The 25637-nt window shown below is 37.2% G+C and overlaps 1 long non-coding RNA gene across 1 annotated transcript in view; it reads left to right on the plus strand.

Moving 5' to 3' along the window:
* The window catches only part of LOC148126415 (uncharacterized), a 163075-nt gene that overhangs the window by 63756 nt on the left and 73682 nt on the right, over window positions 1–25637 (plus strand). Inside the window, exon 2 of the long non-coding RNA XR_015743249.1 lies at window positions 17891–18049. This is a non-coding gene — a long non-coding RNA (uncharacterized LOC148126415). The remainder of the gene's footprint in view (window positions 1–17890; window positions 18050–25637) is intronic.

A 25637-nucleotide genomic window follows, 5' to 3' on the forward strand; every position in this document is an offset into this window, starting at 1 on the left:
ATATTGCCATTTTGGTGTTGCGATCCCACAATGCCCACCCCTGCAAATCCCAGGTTAAAAATGATGTATACTAATTATATAATCTTGTATAAAACAGTCAGATCCTACGGGTGCATACTTTTATAACAAAAACATTAAGAATAAAAACAAAGGTGGTTGTTAGAATTTGAAAATATAAAGAGAACACAATCATTTAAATCTTATTAATCAACCAAAATTTATTAGAAGACATTTGCAAATCCATATCCTATAGGATGAGCATTATTCAGAATAATTTTAGCTTCTTAATAGCAAACATAAAACTCACCTTATTTATTTATTTTTAATTACAGGGAAAAGTTGTGCAAATGTTTATATATTACAAATATTTTCTGACAGATATTTTTAAATAATTTGCATGAAATATATGTGTTAGCATATATTTTAATCATTATATTATGTTTGTCATGCATCTCTTCCTTGTTTAGTTTTTAAACATTCCTTCCTTTCAGTTCAAAGGAATTTAATGTTTCCTTGTTTCCTTTCTGATATTAAAGCTTGCTTTTTTTGGCTTAAGTGCCAGTGTAATTTAACTTACAGAATGCCTCAGAATATCAATAAGTAAATGACGTAGCCACTTGTTTATACCAGACAGAAAGAACACCATTTGAAAGCTGATGGCCTCTTAAAAGAAAATCTGTCAGACATATTTAAGGTTGTAAAATATTTGGCTTACATCTTCCCATCATACTCCCAGGGTTATTCACACACCTGTCTCTATCATTTACTCTGATAGGAGATGAAGAGGTGAGGTTTTTTTTATTTCGTGTTCAGATCAAACCTTAATCTTCCAATTGGCTATTGTTGGACAGAAACAAATCACTTTCGGTGCATTCTACTGGTAGTAATTAACAAATGGGCTGGACCAGAGGTGGGATTCAAATTTTTTTACTACCGGTTCTGTGGGCGTGGCTTGGTGGGTGTGGCAGGGGAAGGATACTGTAAAATCTCCAGTCAGAGGTGGTATTTGCTAGTTCTCTGAACTACTCAAAATTTCCGCTACCGGTTCTCCAGAACTGGTCAGAACCTGCTGAATACGACCACTGGGCTGGACTCTGTGTCTCTCCACATTCACACAGCATGTTCTTATTCACCACCAATCCCCACTTAAAGCATATTGGTCTTACACTTACTCACTCCCACCCTCAACCTATTCAGTGTCCTCCAAGTAACATGGGAGAGATCAGATCCCTCAACCATACTCTCTTCTGGGATCATTCCTTGCTCCATTAGTTCTTGCCTCCATCTTCTAATTCAGTTAATTTGCTCAACTCACAAATGGTCGTACCCTGGGCAATAGCAAGTTTCTTGTGGGCTAATCTTTCTCATACTAGATCAAACCAAGAAACTAAGAGGTGAGGTGCCAAGGGAGGAAAGGAGGGGGAGTCACTAAGCCTACTACAGTACCTCCTCATCTGCTACATCAGCCATCCCCTTGCTTACTTCACGAGTGATGAGAATTTGGGGGAGGCCCTCATGTGACAGCAGTGATGGCAGGGAAGAAGTGGCCATCAGACACGCTTCCTGTTCTCCTAACCAATCCCAGTCATGGTAGATCTGAGGCAGAGCCTTACATGTAAACTCTTTCAGGATTGTCGGGGCTACTGAGCTGCGGTGGCATGGTGGTTAGAATGCAGTACCGCAGGGTATTTCTGCTGACTTCCGGCTGCTTGCAATTTGCCAGTTCGAATCTCAACAGACTCAAGGTTGACTCAAGGTTGATTACTGGTTTTCTATTATACAGTTGAAAATGAACAGAGAGTATGCTTAGCATAACCAGCATAGGATAACAAAGATGCTAGCATCTGCGGTAGTGATGGTGGAGTTAAGCCTTGCACTGCAGGCCATATTTACTCAGCTGGACCAAATCTACAGTACATGATATCCAAATACAGTGTAAAGAATTATTGATTACATATTGGATGTTTAGAATTTCAGCTTGGTGAGTCGTAAGAGTTTCTCTTCTATAAAAGCCTAAAGACAGAACAATAGAGAGAAATGTTTTAGCTTTCTACTTATTTTTATTTATGGTTAGGGTTTAAATTATTTAATTTTCATCTTATTTTTATACATTCTTACCTGAAAAGTTATCTTTGATGGATATGCAATTGATTTATTTATTTTTTAAAAAAATTATAGATGCCAAAGGTGTGAGGTAATATCTAAACAAATGAAGTGAACAAAAAATTAAAAGCTCACTGATAGATTGTTTCACATTCAACAAATCCGTAAACAAATTGCATACTTATATGTTTCCAGTATGACTCTTTCTTTTCAAATTATAGAAATGTTAAGCATCAAGATTTTTGGAATATGAAAAAACAAGTGGGCTGAAGTCTTCTATTTAAAAGGAATTCTAAATGGGCTAGCAAGATGTATATTCCCATTTAAAGCTGACCTATTCCAACTAGTGTTATATGTGTGAACAATGACATATCTGGGGAAATTACATTTTCTTATACATTTTACTTTGTCTTGTTTCAAGTAGAAAAAAAGATTGTTCTATAAGCTTCAGCCTGAGAAAGTAAAGGTCTATGCCTGCCAGGGAAATAGAAGGCTTTTGGATATAGCAAATAGAAGCTTCTGTTGATGATTCCCTTCTAGTTGAAACTTCATGCTATGGAAGTCTCCATAGAAGCACTGATCTTTTCTACTACTAGTAGTCAGAAAAGAACTGATTCTACCAATTCTAATGCATAAGATTTAGGCATGTTGGGATTAGTGTCTATGGTCTGGAGAAGAAATTTCCTGACATTCTGCTGCTACTGTGACTGGCATCTTCAGAGGCAAATTGGCCTGAAAATTCCAGCCATAGTTTCCAGTGAAACATCAAGAAATATGTTATCTAGACCACAACCACTAAACCAGAGGTGGTATTCAGCAGGCTCTGACCAGTTCTGGAGAACCGGTAGTGGAAATTTTGAGTAGTTTGGGGAACCGGCAAATACCACCTCTGACTGGAGATTTTACAGTATCCTTCCCTTGCCACGCCCACCAAACCATACTCACAGAACCGGTAGTACAAAAATTTGAATCCCACCACTGCACTAAACCCTGAAGCCCAGCACTGCCCAACCAGCCATGAAAGCCTATCTCAGTATTTTTAAGCATTAGTTTCATTACTATTTAACCATCTTGTGATTTGTTCCCTAATGGTTTTCTAAATTTTGCAGTTCACATAGGGTCAACCAACTATAGGGAGAAAAGTTTGACATAAATCATATAAATACATAAGACAAATGTTTGAATGAGGTCACAAGTCTGGAATGATTTCTTGAGCTAGAGATATAAATCAGTTTATAAATAGGATTTCTCATCTGTTGTTGACTTAATATAATTTAGATGCCAGCATGCCTTTGTAAGGAATGGTAAATTTAGAAACATCAGCTAGCAATAATAATATTTTTTATTCTCAAGGATAGTTAATGCATTTTTTCTGATTGGCGTAATGTTTATGAATTCTGTCCAGTATTATGTAAGGAGGTGTTTGAAAAACCAACTTTTATCCATTCCCTGCTATAGTTTTTGTGATAGAAGCATGTTTTTTTAAATAAACTTTATAACTACAATGGTCGGCATTAATGTATTATGCAAATTGTATAAAAGAAGTAAAGATATAACATTAAATACTGAGCTTTTTTAAAAATACAGAATTGACTTGGATATTGATTGAGATTTTGGGTGGTGAAAAGTAATACATTTGAAAGGTATCAGTTTGGCATCAGCTGCAGAACATTATAATAATTTCATTTATCTATATTTAATATGTTTGTTAACAATGCTTAATCCAACTTGCTTCCCAAGATGAATTATGCTATAAATACCATGCCAGCCTTTATATTTAAGCAGTAAATTTAGAATAAGCCAGTTCCAAGTGAAATCCTATTTGAGGCAAAACAATCCAATATTTCAGTGAGCCAAGTAGCGGATCAGCATTTACAACCAAATCTTCAATTAAAGGCAAAGAAAACAAATATTTTAAAGCCTTAGTGGGCTTAGTGACTCTTCCTCCTTTCCTCCCTTGGCACCTCACCTCTTAGTTTCTTGGTTTGATCTAGTATGATATTAGATGGACCAGCCAAGAAATCTACAAAGTACTGTGTCCAATCTGTCAAGTACTAAATGGTTTTGGGCCAGGGCACTTGAAGGGTGCTCCGATATGAACTTGCTCGTGTCCTAAGGTGGATGGCATCGAAAGTTCCCTGATAGTGCAAGATTCTCATTGAAGGAAAACTCTTGGACTTTATACCTGCCCTTGAAAATGCAGTGGCAGGACAGGGAGAACGGAGGTGAAGAAGGCTGTCGCAGTCTTTGAACACCTTTTCCTGGTGCCAGGAGCGATCCCACAGGGATACACGAACCCCGGAGAGGTTCGTGTCAACGTGGAGAACCTCGAGCTGCAGAGGGGGGAAGGCAACCCCCCGACAGTGAAGAGGGAAGCTCCCGAGCCCGGCGCAAAACAGTAAGCTGTCATTCTATGGCGGCTTCAAGTCCGGTCTGCCACTTGAGTGAATAAGCAAAGCAGTGACAGCCTGCGAGGCCGAGAGTAACAGGAACAGAGAAACGGTTTATAACTTGGATCCTCTGAAGACTGAAGAGAGCAGAATGACAGAAGAATGACAGCATAAATTCTTCTCTCCTGGTTGTGATTAGCACCTCTCAGAAGTCGGGCAGAAAGCGGCCAGAAAAGCAGTTGGGAAAATGAAAGGATTATAGTGGAGAGCGGAAAAGCCTAAGCACAAAAGGAAAGCACAGATTTACCCTGTGAAAGGGAAGCGCTGGGGAAAGAGGGAGATTGCTAAAACCAGGAGATCGGAGGTCCGGAATTGGTGAGGGGCTTCATCTGATTTTTGGACTTTTCTTTTTGACTTTACTTGAGAAAAGGGAGGCGACGGAGGTGAAAGAATTCTGACATTGATTGAGTCTTATGAATCCTCAGATCTGAGCACAACATGACTATTACATCTATTTAATACTGTGGAGAAGACAAACTGAGCATTATATTGGACTTTGGAAGATTTGTATGTTGATTTAAAAGTTGGGAAGCAAAGAAAGAAGAAGTAGCAAGAGGAAGAAGGCAGAGGCGAACAGAAGGCTGGAAAAGACGCTTTTGGGACTGTAGATTAGTCAGCACATTACACCATTTGCTGATTGGAAGGCTGAAAAGAATTCTCTAGCTGGAAGATGGACTTTTAGTTCACCCAACTTGCTTTCTTTTACATGGTACTACTTAATATTACTAGTTTGGCACTACTTTCTCCTTAAGATGACTTCCTTGCTTTTTGTTTGTTGATTCTCTGAAGCTGTGGTAATCTCTCTCCTACCCTTTCTCTTATTGTTTTGCCCCCTGCCTCCCTATTGTATCTCCTAAATAGCTTACATAATTCTACTTATTTGGGGGAAAAAAAAAGAGGGGGGTATACTTATTATAGAGTTAAGAGATTACTGTTGTAAGTATTAATAGTAAAGAGGGATAAACTTTGTTGATATAAACTATTTATAAATTATTTAGACTACTTAAGACATTTAAGATTAATTCCTTAAAGTGTTATTTGATGTACTATTGCTGACCAATTTTCTTATTACATAGACTAGAATACTGTAGTAGATATCTATTTATGATATAGGGGAAAAGACTGTGGAGTGAGATATTAAATTGAAATACGCGAATAGACTTTCAAATACAAGACCCAAACACTGAATGGTGATTTGGGATAATATATCTAAAATTGTGCATCAACAAAAACAAATACTTAGAGAGATGACATCCACGACAACTATGGCCTTAAAAACAGGAAGGAAGGCTACCCCGACCCTATCGACTACGTTGACACCCACCCCACCAACAACTCAAAAAACTATTGAGGAGTCCTTAACAGGGGAAAAGCAGCCTAATGTCCCCAACATTAATATACAAACTTCCCTATTATCCTTGCAGGAAGCTATATCTAAAATGCAAGAAATGATGATTAAAAATCACAATGAAACTAGAGCAGATATAAGCAAATTGAAAGATGAGATGGGGAAACTAAAGGCTGAAATGAAAGCGGATATATCGAAGGTGGAGGGTAAGATAGGGTCTCTACAGCAGGCCATGGAGAAAAACGAAGTGAAAATAAAAGATATAGAGAGTAGAACAATACGCATGGAGACTAACTTTGAAAGGATGGATGAGGAATTTAAAAAGGTACTTAGAGAAATGGAAGACTCACTGGTCCACCTCGAGATGGACAAAGCAATGGCGTATTTAAGGTTCCAGAATGTGGCTGAAGCAAAAAATGAAGAATTAGAACATTTGATGGCAGAAATATTGGCTGAATGGTTAGGAAAGGAAAAAGATGATCTAATTAAAGAGTTTGATGAGGTATATAGGGTTAGCACAAGCTACGCCAGACGCAACAACTGTCCTAGAGAAATCCATATCCGCTTCTCTAGGAGATGTCTGAGGGATTTAATTTTGAAAATGTCTAGGGAGGAAACAATATCATATAAAGGCAGAGAAATTATGATTTTAAAACAAATTCCAAAGAAAGTGAGGATGATAAGACAAGATTATAAGTTTCTAGCTAATGATTTAAATAAAAAAGGAACCCAATTTAAATGGTTAATCCCAGAAGGGATGTTAATTACGTGGAAAGAGAGGAAAATCAAAATAGAATTGATAGAACAGGCCCAAGATTTTTATCAACAGCTCACGGATATGAATGGTCAATCCACTAAAGAAGAACTTAAAAGGAGACCACAGGAGGACCGATATCATCACAGAACCCAAAAGGAACGACTTTCTCCAATTTCAGGAAGTGATAAACCACAACCTGGGAGAGAAGAGCAAATCCCACAACAACAACAACAAGAGAACCAAATCATTATTAGGCAAAAATCTAAGCAGACGTAGATAAATGGTGGAGGGGAAGAAGTTGCTCTCCATCAATATAAATGGATTAAATTCAATATCAAAAAGAAAAAGGATATTTTCAAAACTTATTCAACATAATGCAGATATAATATGTCTTCAAGAAACACATATTTCAAAAAATGATGAAAGACATCTAATTTGTCCAAAATTAGGGAAACTTTTTACGGCACCGGCCGATAAACAAAAGAAAAAAGGAATTGCAATTTACGTAAAACAAGATGTAAGGGCAGAATTAACCTGGTTGGATCCCGAAGGAAGAACTCTGGTTATACAAGTTTGGATAAACCACATCACATTTTTACTTGTAGCAATCTATGCCCCAAATGAAGACCAAGGGAAATTTTTTTAAACACCTCCACCAAAAATAGTAGGCTTTGAAAAAGGAACATTTGCTTGATTGGCGATTTTAACTCCATTGCAGACTACCAAAAAGACCATAGTAATATGGGAAAAAACAAGAAGGGGAAAAGGGAACTTTCTCGGCATGTAAGGAAATGATGAAAGAGTTAAATTTAAAAGATTTATGGAGGGAACGGAATCTTGAAGAGAAACAATTTACATACTATTCTAATCCACATAAGACTTGGACTAGAATAGATATGGCTTGGATGGATTTGGATTTGGCTAATGAAATAAAAGAAATTAAAATCCTACCAAATGAATGGGCTGACCACAACCCAATACAGCTAATTTGGAGAGATAGGAGAGGAATAAAAAAAAGATGGACACTCAACACCCAAATAGTAAATGAAGAAGAGTATATTAATAAGCTGAAAGAGGAGCTAAACTATTTTCTAAAAGATAATAATAATGAAACAACTTCAAAACAGAATATTTGGGATACTATGAAAGCAATTATAAGAGGTACAACAATTTCCTATAATGCTATGAGAAACAAGAGAACTTATGCCCAACAAAACGTATTACAACAACAAATCAAAGATTTAGAAATACAATTACAAAAAACCCCTAAGATCCAAGGAATACAAAACCAGTTAATATTAGCCAAACATAAGCTGAATTTAATTGAACAAGATAAAATAGAAGTTAGCTTGAGAAGGTCCAAACAAAATTATTTTGAACACGCCAATAAACCAGGAAGATGGCTATCTTATAAACTTAAAAAAGAAAAAGAAAAGAGACTGATACACCAACTAATAGACGAGAAAGGCATACCACAACATGAGATTGAGAAGAAAAAAGATATTATATTAAACTATTTTCAAAGATTATATAAAAAAGAAGAAATCAATGAAGACAAAATAAGAACTTATCTGGAGAATACGAATACGAATGATAAAACAATAAGGGAAGGAGAGAAAGAATGATTAAATAAGGATATTACATGGTCTGAGTTGAAATCTGCAATGGAGAATCAAAGTAATAATAAATCCCCTGGTCCAGACGGGATTCCAGTAGAATTGTACAAAGCCACAATAGAGTTAGTAGGGCCACTGATGCTGGAAGTGTTTAACGAAGTACTTTTGGCAGCCAAAATGCCAGACTCATGGAGGGGGGCGTTGATTTCGTTAATTCCGAAGGAGGATGTAGATGCCAGATATATCAACAATTATAGACCAATCTCACTTTTAAACGCTGATTATAAATTATTTACCTCAATTATAGCGAATAGAGTAAAACAAGTTTTAAATTTATACATTCATGAAGACCAAAATGGTTTCCTTCCATCCCGCCAAATCAAAAATAATCTAAGAACCGTTATTGACGTCTTAGAATACTATGAAGTACATCCAGAGAAACAATTTGCACTCATGTTTTTAGATGCGGAGAAAGCATTCGATAATCTACATTGGCACTTTTTAATACAAAAAATCTATAACATGAGTCTGGGCACTAAATTCGAGAACATTATCACAACAATTTACAATACCCAACAGGCCAATATACTAATTAATGGTGAACAAACAGGCCCATTAAACATTGAAAAGGGCGTTAGACAGGGTTGCCCCCTCTCACCCCTCCTATTTATACTTGCTTTAGAATCACTGTTAACGCGGATAAGACAAAACTCTGAAATCCAAGGAGTTAGGGTCAAAGCAGAGGAATATAAACTACAGGCATTTGCAGACGATATGGTTTTCTTCCTAGAGGAACCCATGGAAAAAGGACATAACCTAATAAAAGAACTAGAACAATTTGGTTCAGTAGCAGGATTAAAGATTAATAGAAATAAGACAAAATTACTGACTAAAAATCTAACAGAGAATCAGAGGAAAGAATTAGAAAAAACCATGGGGATACAGGCAACAAAAAAGGTCAAATATTTAGGCATATGGTTAACACCACATAGTAAATCGCTCAAAGAGAATAATTATGATAAACTATTACAGCAAATTAAGAAAGACCTAGAATCTTGGAATAAGCTGCAGCTTTCTCTACTGGGCAGGATTGCCATGATCAAAATGAACATCTTACCAAAACTCCTTTACTTATTCCAGACAATCCCAATTAAATTACCCAAAATTTATTTGGCAAGGGAAAAAAGCTAGAATCAATATTAAGGCTTTACAAGATGCAAAAAGTAGAAGGGGGCTAGCGCTCCCAAATTGGGAACTATATTATTGGGCAGCCAACTTATTATGGTTAAAAGACTGGGTCAATTTACTCAATAAAAGAACTTTAGCCTTGGAAGGGCACGATCTTCAGAGAGGGTGGCACGCATTTCTATGGGATGTGGGGAAAACTAAACAGTCGTATTTTCATAGACACCTTATTAGAGATTCATTATTAACTAATTGGAAAAAAATTAATTATTTAAATTATTTAAAAAAACATTATTTAAAAATTCCGATTTGGCTTTCAACAATGGAGGAAATGGTTCATCCCAACAATTTGGATATAACAAAAACGACTAAATATAAAGATTTATTAGACCCTCTAGGAAAATTAAGAACTCGACAGGACTTACAGGAACAGGGATTTAAAATTGACCAGTGGTTATATATACAAATCCATAGCGAGATACAAACAAGATATCAAAGAGTTTGGAATCTATAGCAAATTACAATATTTAGATAAAATCTTATTAGGATCAAATAAAAAGAATATCTCCAAATTTTATAAATATTTATTAGAGGTAGAATTAGAGCAAGAGATAGTGAAAGGAACATGATAACGTGGAGTAGGAATATTGGAAGAAGCATTACATTAACAGAATGGGAAAAGATCTGGAATAGAAACATCAAGATTACGAAATTGCGGCGTACAAAGAAAATATGTATAAAATGTTATATAGATGGCACTTACCCCCTTCGAGGTTGGCGAAGATGAACCTAACATGAGCTCAAGGTGTTGGAAATGCAAAAGCACTGAAGGAACATTTTTCCACACGTGGTGGTCTTGTAAAACTACCCAAAAATTTTGGCAAAAAATTAGAAAATGGTTGGAGGAGATAACTAAAGAACAAATAGACTATAAACCAGAGTTCTTCCTGTTAGGGATCTCTGATAGATATTTATCCAAAAAGACAAAATATGTAATAATCCATATTCTAACCGCAGCTAGATTAGCGTTTGCTCAATGTTGGAAATTACCTCATACACCTTCAGAGCAAATGGTTATTCAGAAAATTTGTGAGTGTGCTGAAATGGATAAATTAACGATAGCATTAAAAAACAAAGAGTCCTCAACATTTTACAACAACTGGGACTCATGGTATAATTGGCTTACACAGAGACAAATTATGTAAATGATAAAAAGTAACTTAAACATAATGGAACAGAGGAGTAGATTGGATATGATGAAGAGAAATGATCCTTACAGACTGTCACAAAAAGATATCATTCGTTTTTAATTGTATTTCTACCCTATTCTCCCTCCCCTTCCCTTCCCTTCTCTCCCTCTATATCCTTTCTCTTTCCCCCAACCAGCCTTTATCCGATGTGCTAGGCCGGGTGTTTTCCTTCTTTCCCCCTACCCGTTTTTCTTTCTACTTTGTAAATGTATTGTCGATGTGTTTTTAAATTGTAAATTTAATAAAATCTATTAAAAAAATGCTTTCTAGATGCATGGAATTCAGTGTCATTGTACAAGATTCAGGAGAGTTATTTGCATGGCTTGGATATAGAGATAAGCTCTGTGATAGGTGAAAATAGCTACAGTGGAGGGACAACGTTTATTATTTTCTTTTTTTATATTTCCAACAGTGTTAGAAATAATCTAGACAATAGTCTGGACTGAAACATAACAAAATGCCACTTCTGTAGTTAAATAAGTCTGTGCTGTATTCACTGTCTGGTTTTGGTGTCTCCTGAGCATTGTATACATTGTTAGGAGTCCTTGACAGAAAGAACAAGGCATGTGAAATAAGTAAATATTAAGAACACTAAGAATTGTTACAGAGAGAAAATGAATACAGATTTCTAAACTAATATGTTTTTATGAAAGTTAATTCATCAGGCAATTATTTTGAAAGCTGGCAGTTGTTTATGATGAAATAGAATGGGAGATTGGCTAATATTTCTAGAAGAACCTTGCATCTCCTTTTTCCTCCTGAGAACAGTAATTATTTCCCCCATTTCTCATAGAGTTTCTCTCTATTCCATTTTATACCATGGCATACAAATGAATAAAACAAAACATGGTTATTTTGAGTTTCTTTCCTCACATTTTCCTTTCTCTTAGGAGAATAACAACAATAGCACTTAGACTTATATACTGTTCCATAATGCTTTACAGTATTCTCTGAACAGTTACAATGTCAACATATTACCCCCAACAATCTGAATCTTCATTTTATCTAAGTCAGAAGTACAGAAAGCTGAGTCAACCTTGAGCTGGTCATGATCAAAATCCTGGCTGTGGGCAGAGTTATCCTGCAGTACTGCCTTCCATCCATTGCACCACCATGCACCACCAAAAGGCCCTCCGCCCCCCAAATAAAGAGGTTCTACCTTTTAGGATTAAGTAAAGAAACAGTCAGTCAAGAAATATGCTGCAGACTAGCACTTGAAATATATTCAAATGCTATGATGTGTCTATGCATGCAAAGATTAGAATTGTGCAATCTATGGTATTCCCTGTGACATTCCATGGAAGCAAAAGTTAAGACTTTGAAAAACCAGGAGAGAACATATAGAATAGATGATTTTGAAGTGTGATGTTGGACTTCTGAAAATAAACAAATCTATCATCAAAAAGTAAACTGAGATTTTCATTTAAGGCACAAATGATCAGGCTCAAATTATCCTATTTTGGACACATTATGTAAAGACCAGAGGTGGTATTCAGCCAGTTCTGACCAGTTCTGGAGAACCGGTAGCGGAAATTTTGAGTAGTTCGGAGAACCGGCAAATGCCACCTCTGACAGAGATTTTACAGTATCCTTCCCCTGCCACGCCCACCAAGCCTCACCCACAGAAATGGTAGTAAAAAAATTTGAATCCCACCACTGGTAAAGATCTAATTTTCTGGGGAAAGCTCTAATGTTGAGGGAGATACTAGGAAAGAGAAGGGGAAGGCCAGCAGCAAGGTGGATGGATTCTGTTATAGTGGCTATGAGGGCACCATTGGAAGTTCAGAAAGACCAAGTCAGAGATCAATTGTCATGGAGAAAATCTACCTATCTAGTTTCTGAAAATTGACAATTTTTTGATGGCACACAATCAATAAATCAGTCAATCAGTCAATCACTATTTCAGACATGGAAGATTTTGATGCTCTAGTACCATGATGGTGAACCTATGGCATGCGTGCCACAGGTGCCATGCAGAGCCATTTGTGTGGGCATGTGAACCCCAGCCAAACTTAATACCGAAAGTGATGAAACAGGTCAGTTTTTTGGGCTTCCAAAGGTTGCAGAGGCTTCCCTCGAGCCCCCAGGAAGCCGAAAATCAGCTGGGAGGCACACACATGTGCAGTGCAGGTAAGCAGGTGTGGGAGGGTGTTGTATGCACATACATAGGGGGGCAGAGCACATTGCCTTCTGGTGCTGGCATGTGAGAACATGCGCATGAGCGCACGTGCAATTTTCGGCATGGAAGCCCAAAAAGGTTAGCGACCACTACTCTAGTACTTGTCTTGATTACTTTCCAGGGACTAAAAAGTCAAGATACAATGCCATAATCAAGTTGATGATTAAAATTGCAGAAATACCAAGGTATATTTAGATTTTTCTTTTGCTCAGGACTATCTAATTAACTGGGTTGAACAGGTGAAATAATCTAAATAAAAGCAACTATGCGCAGGAGAGTTCCTTCCAATGAACGGAACAAAAATACTTCTATGTGCCGGGGATACCTAGACATGAGCCAATGAATAGACTCAAATATTTAATGGCTTCATTTATGTCAAATAGAAATGTTGATAATAGTGGGGACTAGGCAATTCCAAAATGAATTGTAATGACATGGCATTGTCATATAGTATATAATATACAAGAAATCTTGTAAAGACCTGTAATAGATTATATTTCATTATATTATCTGATTTACATTTTACATTTTGGCAATATTCTAGGAATCTTATCCATAGTGTAAACTGGGACTTACAAGTGATCTGACTTAAGTACTTTTTAAAAAAATGATCCTTCAATTTTTACTTAATACAATAATTTAGTATAATCTGTCATGCATATATGGTACTTATCTGGACATCATGGTCTAATTATGAACATGATATCATGGCATAATAGATTTTTTTTCTTCCCAATCTGAGAATATAACTGTACAGTAGTTTAAGTTGTTTCTATCTTGTGTGGTTGTTGGCTCGCTTCTAAGATGGTTTAAGATTTTTTTTTTTGAATTTGGACACATTTGCTACATTCCTTCCTATCAGTACAGGACAGGGATCTCCAAACTCGGCGACTTTAAGACTTGTGGACTTCAACTCCCAGAATTGCCCAGCCAGCCTAGCTAGCTGTGGAATTCTGGGAGTTGAAATCTACAAGTCTTAAAGTCGCCGAGTTTGAGGACCCATGGTATAGGACATAGACTCTGTAAAAGTTGCTGCAGCTGAACCAGTAGAATATCAACTCAGGAAATACCAAGCTTGGAATAATCTGTGGGCACCTTCAGAACAGCTGGGTCATTCAGATAATTAGATAATTAGGTATGGCCACCAAGCTCTTGGACAACAGAACAAAGATGCTCAGTGCGATTTATTGACAAACAAGTAACTTTTAACTTGAATGAAGATAGCTGGCTGAAATTTGATTTAAAATTTAATCCTAACCCATGTTTCTCTGTTGGGATTAATAGTTTGATCTCCTGCCCTGGTGCATTGTTTCTTTACTTTTTTAAAGAGTTTTTTTTTAAACAAACATACACATACAAAACATAAAAACATAAAACCATCTTCGATTTTATATACATACAGTGTGTCAGTTGGTTATGAATCTTTTGTGCTATCCTTTTGTAGTCATTACTCACAGTTCATATCAATTTTCACATTGTCAAACTAACATATGCTTATATATTTATCAGTTATTAATCATCCATGACTAAACTATTTATTCCATCATTTTATATGAGATATTCCAAATTTTATCTTAAAATTCATGTTATACTTTCAGCCAATGGTTATGTATATCTATATTATGTTTTATATCAGTCTATTAAATTTCTATCACAGAATTGCCTAGTCTATTACATTACCATGTCTTTTTGTCCAACCATTGATAAAACAAATCCCGTGTCATATAAAATTGTTTATCTTCTTGTTCTTTAATTTCAAATGTCAATTTACTCATTTCAGCACAGTCCATAATTTCCTGGTGCATTGTTTCTGTGAATTCTACTTGTATAAAGACACTCTGAACTTTGATCTGGCTGACAAAACTGGGTCTGTGGACTGAATTTTGACTTCTCCTCCATGTGTTCGTGTTGAAAGGAAAACTACCCAGGAAAGCTTCCCCCCATCTGTTTTGATTTATGTTTCTTTTCTTGTCTGCAACTTGTCTACTTAGCTTTCAGTAAATTGCCATTCTCACATAGCAACTAATTCTCTCTCTCTCTCTCACTTTCTGTCTGTGTGTCTGTGTGTGTTTGTGTGTGAACTTGAAACCTGAAATAGGACATTCCTCCTCTTTCCTACATTTGTATTACTTGGTGCTTAGATGAAACTAAGTGCTTTACTGGAAAATATGAAATAGTCCTCGAGATCAGGGGTCCCCAACAACCGGTCCCTGGACCAGTCCCGGTCCGTGGAACAATTTCTACTGGGCTGCCGGTTTGCTGGGTGCCGCCATCTTGTTTTGATGAAAAAGTGCTTCCGGTGAGCTTTTCCGGGTAGAAAGCAGCGTTTGGGTGCTGAAAGAATCCTCGCGCCTTAGTTTCATCGAGGGGTGGTGGTGGCTTTGAACAAAACTAAGGCGCGAGGATTCTTTCAGCATGCATGGCAAGGCGAGCCGAGCGACCGTCCCGAAGCCGTCGCAAAGCCCATCGACACAGGTACAAAGGAGGAGTTGAAGGTGGTGGGGAGAAGCGGGGGATGGCTGGCTGGCCGGTCACTCGGCTCGCCTTGCCATGCGTGCTGATGCCAGTACCGGGCCGCAGATGATTTTGTGATGCCGGTACTGGACTGGGATGATTTTGTGATGCCGGTACTGGGCCCCGGCACAAAAAAGGTTGGGGACCACTGCTCTAGATGAATGGATGTGTGTAAATATACAAATATATACACACACACTCATGCACACATACCTGTAATCAAAAAAATAGGTAGTTTAGATACTTTTCTGAAAACGTATTTCTGCTAGTAGATCTAATTGGGGCAAAGCTTGGAAAATGATTAAGTGAAATTCCTGCCCCCATGCAATAGATAGTCAAGGTGCAAAAGTTTTCTGAAAGAAAATGCAATGTAGTAAGCAAACTGGACAAGAACACTTTAACTGGCTCAAGTTCAAGGGTGGAATTCAAATATTTTAACAACCGGTTCTGTGGGCATGGCTTAGCTGGTGGGCGTGGCTTGGTGATCATGTGACTGGGTGGACAAGGATTGGTGGTCATGTTACTGGCTGGGCGTGGCAAACTCAACATCACTCACATCGAGGCACGCTTCTCCTCACCTGGCCTCTCGTGACTGTGGGGATGCTGCAACAGTCATAAGTGTGAAAAACAGTCATAAGTCCCTTTTTTCAGTGCCATTGTAACTTTGAATCGTCACTACACACAAGCAAAGTACCAGCAAAGGAAGAAAAAAAAACTCCAGAGAAGCTCCGGAGACAGGAAGTCTAATCCTGCCAAGAATGTAATAAGGGTTAACGGAGAGGCAGTTTCTGTAAGCAACACCAGAATGTTTCCTTCCTGCCTTCTTTACAGGATTAGGCCAGTAATTTCTTCTAACAACCGGTTCTCCAAACTGCTTAGAATGTTAACAACTGGTTCTAGTGAATAGGTGCAAACCAGTAGAATCCCACCCCTGCTCAAGTTGTATAATATTACTTTCTATTGGAGCAGGAAAGGACATTTGCAGTGCAGTAGATACAAGTAGAAGCCAATGATGCCCACTTTTGCCCTCTAGAAATTTTATTATAGAAATTTTGTTTCGTTTTATTTTATTATTTGAAAATATGGATATGCTCTATGCTTATAACAATGCCTTTTCTGAGAATCTGAGCAAACAGAGCTGTTATTTGCCGAAGTGTCTGTATAGTCTGAACATTATAATAGATAATCAATTGTATCAATTGGGCACAGACTCCATTATCTTTTAAGGAGTGATCTAGTTCTCTCTATGCTGATTTGCAATCTGTATTCTTGTCCCCAGGATGCAGTCTTTCTGAACTTGATATGAGTTACTTGTGAATGTACATCTATAATATGCTATGTTCACATTTTAATTATGGGTTAAGTATTGCCTCGCATAACTTCTATCCTAATTAAAAAATAATTAACTAACTCTATATTCTTTATTCTTTCCTTGGTCTTTGGTGTATCCCAATAGTTCCAAATCAATGCTGGAGTGGTTTTGAGGCCTTCTGACAAAACAAAGTACAAAATAGCAAGAAGATAACTTCTATATCTTCCATTAAATCAATAGCTACTCATGTCAGACCAGATCTAATGCAAGCATAGTACTTGTGATTTTTTAATAGGATCCAAAGACCCTCAGAGTATTACAAATTGCCACATATTGAGGGAATATGTAATTTTTATATCTTTGTGGGAAAAATAGCCACTTCAGGCTAAAAATAAGAGGGTACATAACTGTATGTCCTGATGAAGAGGAATTAGCATTTGCTGATATACCATGATCTCAATCTGAATGTCTAATTAACCCCTCCACATGGGCATTGAGAAGCTCTGGCTCTTTGTAATTACAGAATTATAGGCATCAGAAAGAAAATCCTCTTGGGTTATCTAATTCATTTCCTTACAAGGGGTAATTTCTTAGTTTTCTTATTATCAGAATATTCAATTTCTTCCTTGAAAGTAAACAGACTTATTGCTACAGCAAGGAATGGTTCTGTTCCCAGATCTTTGCCACTATCTCGATGGATAGTTTGAAAGAAGGTGAATCAGCCAAAGAATGAGAGCTTCTGGAAGTAACAGCAGATCAATAGTAAGAAATAGCCACATAATACTGGTTCGGCTTTGTTGCATGGTATCTGCCTTTCCCATCTGGTCTTATTTAGATTTGCATTGAGATCTGCCAATCTTCTGGGTTTGATCTGGAAAGAACAAAGCAACTGCAGTTCTTTCAACTCTCTATACCCTTTATTAATAGACAATAGGGATTGGAGGTGGGATGTGGAAGATTAAGAGAAAGGAAGGCAGAAAAATAACTAAAATACATAGCTAGAAAAATCTGAGATCACAAGATGAGGCTCATTATTTTATCAATTTGTGGCAATCCCCCATGGGCTGGATAAACATTGAAAGTTTGGTACATAAGAAACTATTAGAGTATATTAAAAATTCATTTCAATGCTTCTGCTAACTCACTTTTTTACAACCCCGTAATCTCTTAATTCAGCATAGAGTGGGTTGACTGGATGGAGCTGAGCGTTTACTGGATGGATGCCTATCCTGATGTCTACATGGAGATTGCAGCAGATTTTTTTTTCTTTGTGCCCTAACAGAGAGAAACATCTACTGCTACCTAGGGCTGAACTCTCAAACTTCCAAGTGGGAGGTAAGCATTTTCACCACTAGGCCACCACACCAGTCATTCCAATGCTTCTGTTCTGGGTATAAATTTGGATACAATTTAATAGAGTTAACATTCTTGAAAGAATAGATTTTCTCTTTGGTTTTCATTCATGTTTTGATTGAGAAAGACCTTTTTAAAAAACTTTTCAACCACCTGAACTACTGTTGTAGTTCAGAAAATGATCAAACTTATCTTTTGCAAATCTTTTAAAGGATTGTATTTGGGTTGGTGATTTAAAATGCAGCAACATTATCTTCTGATTTATTTAATGGTTATTAGCAGTTCTATTCACAGACTCACTTAATTATTATTAATATTCCTCATTTCCAAATGAATGCCTTCACCTTAGAACTTAGAAAAAAGTCTAAAGGTTTTTTAGTTTTAATTTTTTGGGGTGAGATTGCTAATGTGTTTTAGACTACATTCCTGAGTTGCAGAATGTAAACAGAAGGTGCAGTCTGTCATCTGCTTTACAACTTCCCATCAAAATTTGTGTATATATAATAGTCTTTCAATCATAACTTCTATGGCTCTTTTCGAATTGACTGCCCATTATCCCATTAATAAAAGTTCTGGTGAAAGTTTGGTCAAACTTAGTGTCCTTTAAAAGGTTGCACGTTGCAAGTGCGAGCAAAATATCTTTCGCATGGTCCCCAACCACTTCATTCTTGAGAAAACCACAAGAGTTTCCTTCCATAGTTTCCCTCCCAATGAATAGTTATCCAGGGCAGGGGTTGTCAACCTTTTGGACCTCAGGGACCACCAAACTCATAATTTTAGATCCCAGGGACCACTAACCGGTTCTGTGGGTGTGGCCTAATTTGTGGCTGTGGCTTGGTGGTCATGTGACTGGCTGGCATGGCTTGTATGTAAATATTATAAATATTTATATAAATATTGAATTTTTTATAAAAAAGAGCAACTTTTACCCAAAATCAGGCAAGCAGGCAGATTGAGTTGCTCACAGAATCACAGATTCATTCAGAGATCTATCTGCCATTGTCATAGCTCAGACTGTCACATAAAATTTGCTTGCAAGCAAACTCACAAAATTAACTCACAAGACACCATGCATGTAAATATTGATTTTTTTTATTTTAAAAAAGAGCAACTTTTACCCAAAATCAGGCAATGCAGGCAGATTGAGTTGCTCACAGAATTATTCAGTCATCTATCTATCTGCCATCGGCTAGCTCAGTCTCTCAAATTTGTTTGCCGTGAGTGCACTGAATTTGCTTGCAAGCAAACCTTCAGTCCTAAGGGAGGTTCAGCTGTGCTGAGCCGAAAATCTAAAGACTAGCTAGAAAGCAAGAAATCCAACCATTTCCTGCTTCCTAGCTAATCTAAATCTCCCAGCACAGCAGAACAGATGATGGTCGGAAAAAGGAAAAATAGCAAGTTAGCAGGCAACTTTACTGTGTAAGGAGTGAGTGGGCGGGGAGGGTTCCTGCAGGCCATGTGGGCGGCGCAGCCTTGTGTTTCTGCGCAGCCTGGAATAATTGCTTTGTGGGGGTTCTGGGGATGAGATTTCTCTGCAGCCCACCAAAATTTTCTAATGGCCCACCGGTGGGCTACAGCTTGGCGACCGCTGATCCAGGGCACAGATGGGCAATTTCTTGGTTTCTCCTTTATCCAGAAAGACTTCACCAGCCAGAAATCACTGCTGGTCATTGTTCATACTGCAGAGCTATCACTGCTCCTTTGGAGATGTCTAATGCTCCATAGAACCTACCTTGGGAGCCCTCCCTTTGTATTTTTCCAATTCGTTATAAAGTACACATTGATCATTTAGGCTAATTTCATGAAGGGCTTTATTAGTGCTTTCCTTCTTCCAAACCTAGTTTATTTCAATAGTTTTCTGTCAGGTTTCCCCGATTTCTCTTTCCTGATTTAATCTAGATTAGGGCTGCTCACTTCCATGCTACTCTTATATCTCATTATGACAGGGTGCTGCTCATTGGCTGCCTGTTTAGAGCTGGAACTAAATTACTGGTGCTTGTGCTTGGAATATCAATCACTCCTTATTTCTCTGTATGGCTCTGATTGCTCTTTACTTTCCTAGGAGATGTTCCTGTGCTGAAGTCTCCAGGTTTCAGCTTGCTAAGGGACATGGATTCATGAAAGTGGAATCAGTTCTAATATTCCCTTCAACTCTGAAAACTTTTGTAATATATAAAATGGCTTTAAATATATCTTTATTTGCTGAATGGCTTAGTATAGGGGTGGTGCTAATATCTTTTCACTGGTTTGGGTTCACATCTGAGATGTGAATTAATTTTATTGTATGGAATTTCATAATTATTGTGATTTGCACTGCACCTTGCTGATGATAATTCATTATATCTATTACATTTTAAGAGGAGGTATGTATCAAAAGGGCTTCTGATAATTTTTTCCCATATATTTATACCCCATCATCTAAATTCCTAAAAGGTCATATATTTAGGCTATTTTGCATTTTATAGCCTTGTGGTTATGCAAAATATGATAAAATTAGAAGAGAGGCATTCCAATTGATACAGAATTCACCATGTTCAAATCATATTATAGAAAGATCTTATATAAGTATAAATTAAACACTCAGCTGAAAATGGATGCTGCTAATGCTATCCTTGCTTGAAACAAAATTCATTTGCATTACTTAAAATTTCAAAGTATTATATGACTTTCTGTAGATATAGTTGCTAGACATGGGATGACTAATCCTGGCCCAGAAGTTTCCACCTAGGAAGAACTCTAGCTTCCATTTTTCTTAAGTATGTACTTCTTTCCATACTGTCGTACAAGTTAGCTGAATGGTTCTGAATATTGATTTTTTTCTAAAAAATGAAAAGGATGTAGAGCTTTTCTGCTTCACCTCTTGGAAAGGGGCAGAATAGAAAGCCAAAGATGTCTTTTCATGCACAAAGAAGTTGATGACATGGCCAGGGACACTATGAGATAAGGTTATGTTAAGGGAAGCTGCAACATAAGATAAATAGACAACGGCTACTAAGGCAGAGAAACAAGGCAAACGTAGAGATCAGGATGAATTCAGCCCTCGAACTGTATGAATCAGAGAATGCATTAACTTCCTTTGAGAGGAGCTGCTCTGATGTAGTAACTGAAAAATGCTTGGTTTAAAAGCATATTTGTCATTATTCTTAATTTGGTATAATATGATGTATTGTTGGCAAAGGATCAAAACTACCACATGCCTTTCTTCTTCTAAAAACTGTATACATATTTTGGCACCAAAAGTTGAGAATTTTATTTGAATGCTAAGTACCAAGAGAAAAATGGATTAGTCTTTAGTAAATGAGTGGGGTGAAATTGCTGGTGCCCAGGGGGTTAATGGAAAGAAGTATGTCATATATATGATGTTCTCCATTTACTATCTCGGTCAGAACACCTGGGAAATGTGTTCTACATAAATTATAATTCCATCAATATGCTGAGAATCGAAACACTGGTTCTTTGAAAGGAAATGTCTGTTGTTAAAACTGGGCATCCAGTTAAGTATGCAGTTCCTGTTAGTCTTATCATTTATATTCCAGATGCAAAAAGTATAATATCTGCATTTTTAAAATTTCTTCAGGCCTTCTGAATATAATGATCAACTATCCATTTTCTCAATATGACATTTAAGAGACATCCCTGTGAGTTTCAAATTGTTCTTTAACTAGTTTTACAATACTGCTTTGCCAGAAATGCAGAAATATTTTATCTTAGTCTATAAACCGGAAAATTAAAAATATATTTCCTGCACCTATTTAAAGTTCTTTTGGCTCATAATTCAGTTTCAGTTGAAAAATATAATATGTTGTATACTTACCAGATAGCCATTATGTATTCATATTTTCAGTGCATAGATGTTGCTTTATCAATGGCACCGATGCAGTTTTGAAACTTTGTACTAAAAATGGGCAAGAAAAGCGTACTGACTGTTTCAGCTTCATAGAGCCAGAAAGAAATGATATCTGAATTCTGCTATTTCTTCATACCTTTCAGTTATTATGTATTGTCCTTGTTTCACGTATATGGCTAGATAGACAGAGAAGTCTGATTTGCGAGGAGTGAGAAGAGAGATGGGATATAGGAGTGAAGAATGTTTCAATATTACAGAATATTGTGGGATAAACATGAGCCCCAAAGAGACATTTTGATTGCTAGAGTCTCTGGATTTGAATTTTTTGGATGCCAATAGATTTCAGGTTCCCTATATATTAATTAAAACATCAGTCCTGGAGCACAGTCTTTTGCTAAAGCGTGACAGGCATAATATAGTCTAATAATAATATCAGTCTAGTCAGGGTTCATTAATTGTCATCTCTTCACCTGACCCACATCAGCATATTATCAATTAGGATTGTTATCTAAAATTTGATAGCCAATTACATCCTTTATTGAATGGGGAAAGACAGCATAATGTTATATAAATCTTGACAGTGAAATATTTTCACTGTTAAGTTCACACTTATTTCTCAATTTGCATAGGGCAGAGCTTTTGTTAAGTTGCTAACAGCCTTTGATGAGTAGGAAATGTAGCTAACCATTGATTAGAGATAAAGGAAGGACCTCCAGATCAGTGGTGGGATTAAAAAGTTCCCACCATCAGTTCTGTGGGCGTGCCTTGGTGGGTGTGGCTGTAGGGGGGTCACACAAGTTGTGCAAGTTGTGCAATGCACACTTGTGCTAAATGTGTGTTAAAACAGTAAAAAGTAAGCTACTGCGCCTCTTAGCTGTTTAGCACAGCAATCCGCTCTGCCACACCAAACAACTGAGAAGTTAAAAAGGACCTAGGAGCAGGGGCGGATGCAGAGCATCAGAGAGACTTGGAATGAACCAGTTCTCTGCCATCTGGTCTTCGGCACTACAGGTACACCAGAACCAGGCCGAACTGATAGAATACCACCACTGCTCCAGATGCTCTGAATTTATAATGTGTTCAAAAACCTTATCCTCTTTCTCGGTTTCAGAGAAGACCATTACAGCTGTGCATTGCTTTGATTTGATGGCAATTCCCAATATATTTGTCCCAGATATATTTTTCCAAATGGTGCCAGGAAAAGACATGGTTACTTTAGGAATTTTCAGACAGGTGTTAAATGTATGACTCATTTTTTCTTGCTCCTGAATAATGTAAAGTAATATTCAGCCCTACCATCTATTTTGAGGAGAAGGGGGAGAATCTTGTTATTTTCATGCATAACATTACTTCAGACTTGTAACTCAGACTTTATTTTATATTTGTAACTCAGATATTTTCAGTATAGTCTCCAATCTGTATTATAAACTCAAGTGCTCTCCAAATAGTGAGAATCAGAGTAATTCAGCATATTTTAACACCATGTCTGTTGTGTCCCTGACACCTGCAGTTCCCAGTCAGGTCCGCCATGACCCTAGCTAGGGGGAAGGGGTGTTGTGTCCCTGACACCTGCAGTCCTCAGTCTGGTCCGCACTTCAAGCGGGAGCACCAACCATTCCCATTGGTTGAGGCCGTTTGACAGCTGCTATAAAAGGGAGCTGTCAAACGGCATCAGCTGGCTCTCGCTCTCGCCCTCTGGGCTGCCAGCCCAGCCAGGGCAGCCGCAGCAACCTGTTATGCTTCAATAAAGAGATGTTAACCTTCGGCTCCGTGTCTGCCTCGTTGTGTCCTGCCGACAACATAACAATGTCCCTCTGTCTTTTGTTGTCAACCACTCAGAAAAATTAAAAAACCGACATAAATGAAAGCACATTGTCTGACTACAGGACAAGAGCAAAGGGAAAGGGAAAAAGTGAAATCGAACTACATTTGATTTTAGTAGAACTTTAAACATCCAGACCTTGTTTTAATTGTAGATTTAATTGTGAAAAAAATAGTATTTCTGCAGGAAAGAATAATATGTTTTAACTGTACATTATTTTTCAGCAGTAAATTATAGAGTTCACTATAAATTTCCACCACTGTTTTGTAATTTTGTAAAATATTGAAATGAAATTGAACCCTCTTTGTGATCTATTTAAATCTATAGTGGTGATTTTAACTGTGTATTGTAGAAGTTACATTAATTGTTAGCAATGCTTAGTGTGAAAAAATGTTTCTTTCTTAAACCTACCATTTAACATAACTGGACAATTCTTGGTCCACTATAGGAGACACACTCTTTGATTAGATTGGATTGGTATTGGTATCAGAGTAATGTGTTAGTTCTTGCCTAATATTGACCCAAGATGGGCCAGAGTTAGTGCAGAATCACATATCCCTTTCAGTTGCTCAGTTTGTTGGGGTTGGAGATGATTGTGTCTGAGGGAAACAGTGATATAGTTAGTGATAGAGGGGAGAAGAAAGGAGGACACGGCTTCCTTACATTTCTATTTTTATTTTGTGTACTTACTGTACAGTGATTCCTTATTCTTGTTTCCATGAAGTAAACTTATAAAAAGAAATTAAAAAGGTAAAGATTTCCCCTGTCAAGTCATGGTTGACTCTAGTGGGTGATGCTCTTCTCTGTTTCTTAGCTGAGGGAACCAGCGTTATCCGAACACATTTTCGTGATCATATGGCCAGCATGACTATGTGCCAAAGTGTTGGAATGCTGTTACTTTCCATCAAAGTGGTACCTGTTTATCTACTTGCATTTGCATGCTTTTGAACTGCTAGATGGGCAGGAGCTGGAGAAAGTAATAGGAGCTCACCCCATGGTGCAGTTCTCTGGTTTTAAACCTGGGCTGTCAACTTTCCAGATGAGAAACACAATGTCATTCACCACTGAGACAATGTGTCCTTAAAAATAAATTATTGCCTGCAAAATACTCCTTCCCCTAAATCATATTCTCCCACAAGGAGTAGAAAAAGTTCAAAGACATAGAGTTCAGTTTAAGGTAGTATTATTCTGAACCTCTCTTCATGAACCACCAATAGTACATTATGATCATTTAATATGCTATTTGATTCAGCACATTTATAATTTCAGGGAAGGATTCAGTCATGGAGCTGGGCTCATTTAGTCCAATCTCCTGCTCAGAGCAGGATCTACTAAAGCATTTCTGATAAACGAGCATCCAACCATTTGCCAGGGTTCCAAGTAATAAATCCATTTTGATTTGTCAATCACTTACAAGATACAGCTATAAGAATAAAAATAGTTTGGCCAAGTTTGCTATGTTAGTAAAGAGAAGAAGGAAATCATACGAGATTATTTTGGGAAACTATACACACAAGAATATTGATGAGGAAAGAGTTAAACAGTATTTACAGAATGCTAATTTACCCCAGATACCTAAAGAGATTGAAACAATGTTAGAAAGCAATATAATGATGATGGAGTTAACTGAAGTACTCAAGAAGCAAAATAATGGAAAGGCACCAGGCCCAGATGGACTTCCGGCAGAATTTTATAAAACACTACAAGAATCGTTGAATCTTCCATTGCTAGAAGTTATAAATGAAGTTATGTTAAAGAAGAAGATACCTAAATCATGGTCAGAAGCTTATATTACACTTGTCCCAAAAGAGGAAGGCGATCCATTACAAATCAATAACTACAGACCTATTTCCTTACTAAATGCAGATTATAACATTTTTGCTTCAATATTGGCAGAAAGA

This window comes from Pseudonaja textilis, chromosome 3, assembly GCF_049901715.1.
Source record: "Pseudonaja textilis isolate UNSWEBS1 chromosome 3, rPseTex1.2, whole genome shotgun sequence".
NCBI classification, from domain to species: Eukaryota; Metazoa; Chordata; class Lepidosauria; order Squamata; family Elapidae; genus Pseudonaja; species Pseudonaja textilis.